Genomic DNA, 3,428 nt, shown 5'->3' on the forward strand with positions numbered 1-3,428 from the left:
CTTACCCGGGATTCAAAATCCTTCCTTATTGTGTACGCTCGTCCGGGCACAGTATCCTAACTGAGGCTTGGAGGAGGGTCATACCAGTTAGTCCTAAAGCTTTCTTTAGATGTGCCCAGTCTCCTGCAGAGCCGCTATTCCCCATGGTCCTTACGGAGTTCCCAGCATCCACTACGGACTACGAGAAATAGAATTATCGGTAAGTAAATTCATATATATATATATATATATATATATATATATATATATATATATATATATATATATATATATATAGAAAGGGTGTAGACCTAATAATGCGCTTTGTGAAAGCTCCAAACCTAAATGACGTACTCCCTGTTAGATAGAGTACAGAAAAGGGATACCGATACAAAATGTCAAAAGGGAGCTAAAAATGTTGTGTACATACAATATCCTTCCAGATTATGACCGCAAAGTGATAAAAACAATAGATTTTATTCACATATTCACTAAGTACATTATACTTTTAGTGAACAGAGATCATCACATAAAAATCCAATGGTAAATATAATAAAAATGCAGTTTACAATGTTGTTGAAGACATGATATAGACAGTATATCCCATCAAGTGGTATATTATATAGGATGTCTGATGTTTTCACAAGAAACCATACCCGACGCGTTTCGTCCCAAGGACTTCATCAGGGGTTCATGTCTATATAATAGATATGAATCGAATAAGAAAAATTATTTTTCCAATATACCATGGTGATCATAATCTGAAATAGTGTTTGATACATACCAATCAAAGTAGGGGCCAAAAACCGATTTTTACGGTATAATTAGTCCCACAAACAATTTCTGAAAAAACCATATCATAATGAAAATTAATTAATTGCATAATAAGGGTAATTAAATAATCCACTACTATAGGGGAGGGGGGGCGGTAAGTGAAATTTAAATGGATCTATATAGATGGATTAAATAGATCTCGTTAATATTCATGGAAACAATTATATATGGACATAATCAACTTAATAATGATGTATGATATTACCTACAAAAATACAGATGCTGGAATTTATAGGGTTGATATAAGAGACCATATATATTGGTAATATATTATTACCAGTGTACACAATAATAACATTATTAGAGGATTTCCATACAATTGTGCCTCATATAACTACAGAATAATTGCAAATAATCCAGATTGGTAATTAAATATTCATAAGTACATACCAAAAAGGATTTAAAATCAAATGATCACGCTGAATGTATCAGTATTCACCATGGGTCCAGCCTATAATATATATATATATATATATATATATATATATATATATATATCAGCTTTATCCGTCAATTAATCCCCTATATAGATGGGGGATAATTCACTCCAAAGGAGTGCAAGAAAAATAATTAATTATACATAGCCTCATAAGAGTGCAAACTGTAAGATTATGCTGTTGTGGTCCCTATTTGTTATAACCACATTTACAATGTTCCAGCCTATAAAACAATTAGTGATAATCATGTACTATTTTCCAAATGAGTCCCAGGCTCACATATTTCAATGGAGCTACATTTGCATCAATTTATATGGCAGAGAATGATTCATTATTAGATTTCATTATATAATAAAATGGGACCTTAAACATAAAAAGATTCCCATAATCTATCCCAATTATGACATGATGACAAACATAGTTAATATGAACCAACATTTATGTGTCAACTCAGCCCTCCAGTGTATAGATTCTCACTAAAGAAGACTGTTACAGAGAACAGAAAGCAACATTGTAACTTACTTTGAATAGTGGCAGGCTCTCCTGAACAGCAGTGTAACAACGTGCTGGGCAGGGGGGTTTAAATACTCTCAGCCTGATATGTTCACTTCCTGTGTGTGTCAAGATTGTTAATGCCTAATTACATGCAGCTGCAGTGATAAACCTGATCCGTGTACACATTTGACATTACCTACTTTACACTATATAAACTCTACCTATTAAGTGCATATGGTTTATTAATTAGGGTGCTATGTTATTCAAAGTCAGAGTGGACGCATTCATGCGTTCCACTATGATCCCGGCCTGCGTTCCATTGCCTCCGCTTCCGGTATAATTCGCCGTGGAGATGTGGTGGCAAATAAAGCTTATTGTAGCTATAGTGATCAGTGTTGTAATTGAACCATTTGTATTTCTATGGAGATCTCTACACTCCGTGTCAGTGTTAGTGTTTTTGTGCATTTTATTAGTATTTCACTTACGCTACATACGGAAAAAAGTGTACATTAATGATGTGACCGTGAATAGTTGATACTGATTTAGTAATTAGCCTTATAAACTAATATAATAGAACTATGTGATTAAACTTATAACCTACCTAATTAGTTGGATAATTGGCATTAGTATGTCTAATTTTGAGACTACATGATTTTGTGTTAAGGTCAATTAGCTATTAATTAACATTAAGCTTTCTTAATTTACCTACTAATTACTCCTAAAAGTGCCCGTTAATGATCCTACTAGTGTTTCCCTTAATATGATATATTAATTATGTTAGGTAACCTTGAAACATTCATATTAATTTGGTTTATCTAATTTAATCAATTATGATCTTTTTAATATCATTTAATTATTAACCTTATAGATACAACAAATATAAGGGACTAAAAATTAATGAGTTTAAATATGAATCCTACCCAATTAATTATATCTATTGTGATCCTAAAGTTAGTTGTTGTATCAAGTTTACCAGTTATTAAATTCTATGTTGATTATTCCCAGTGCTGTTTAATTCAGTGCTGATTACAAGAAATCCAATCCACTTATCTAAATTAACCTACTGATCAATTATAACTATTTAACTATCATGATATACCCATCAATAATCAATAACTTCTACGGCTTAATGCGTTTATTCTGACTGGTTGAGCTGGTTACAGCAATAAATGTCCGTTCATTCACATAAAAACACAGCATTACAGCACTTTTTACAAAAAAGAAACAATATCGCATCCTTCATTATGTCCATTAGGGGTTTGAGTGTCTAAAGTATAGATCCAGAATGTTTCTTTTTTAGATAATGTAAGATCTCTACTTCCCCCCTTTGGATCTACCTGAATGTGCTCTAAAATGGTAAACGAAAAGTTGTTCTTGTCGATTTTTGACCCATGTTTGTCCCTATAATGCCTAGGTAAACTATGTGTACATACTTTGTTTTTTATATTTCTAATATGCTCTTGTACTCTGATTTTTACCTGTCTTTTCGTTGAATATATTGGTGTCCACACTAGTGGCGGGTGCACTCTCACAAATGTACTCAAATTCTTTAGTAGATATCAGTTGTTCTTTATTGTAGCCTCATAAATCGACGTTTCGACCCTTCCACAAGGTCTTTTTCAAGAAAGGCAGTACGATATCTTTATTATTTCATGATGTACAAAGTTTAAACAATGCCTAAAA

At 32.5% G+C, this 3,428-nt stretch overlaps 1 long non-coding RNA gene across 1 annotated transcript; it reads right to left on the reverse strand.

Moving 5' to 3' along the window:
- Positions 1 to 524: 524 nt before the first annotated feature.
- Positions 525 to 1,797, reverse strand: LOC134984805 (uncharacterized). The gene is made up of 3 exons (XR_010191780.1): positions 1,773 to 1,797; positions 764 to 822; positions 525 to 676 (listed from the first exon to the last, which is right to left on the reverse strand). It is a non-coding gene; the product is annotated as an uncharacterized LOC134984805 (long non-coding RNA).
- Positions 1,798 to 3,428: the final 1,631 nt, after the last annotated feature.

Source organism: Pseudophryne corroboree (assembly GCF_028390025.1).
Source record: "Pseudophryne corroboree isolate aPseCor3 chromosome 3 unlocalized genomic scaffold, aPseCor3.hap2 SUPER_3_unloc_82, whole genome shotgun sequence".
In the NCBI taxonomy this organism is placed as follows: domain Eukaryota; kingdom Metazoa; phylum Chordata; class Amphibia; order Anura; family Myobatrachidae; genus Pseudophryne; species Pseudophryne corroboree.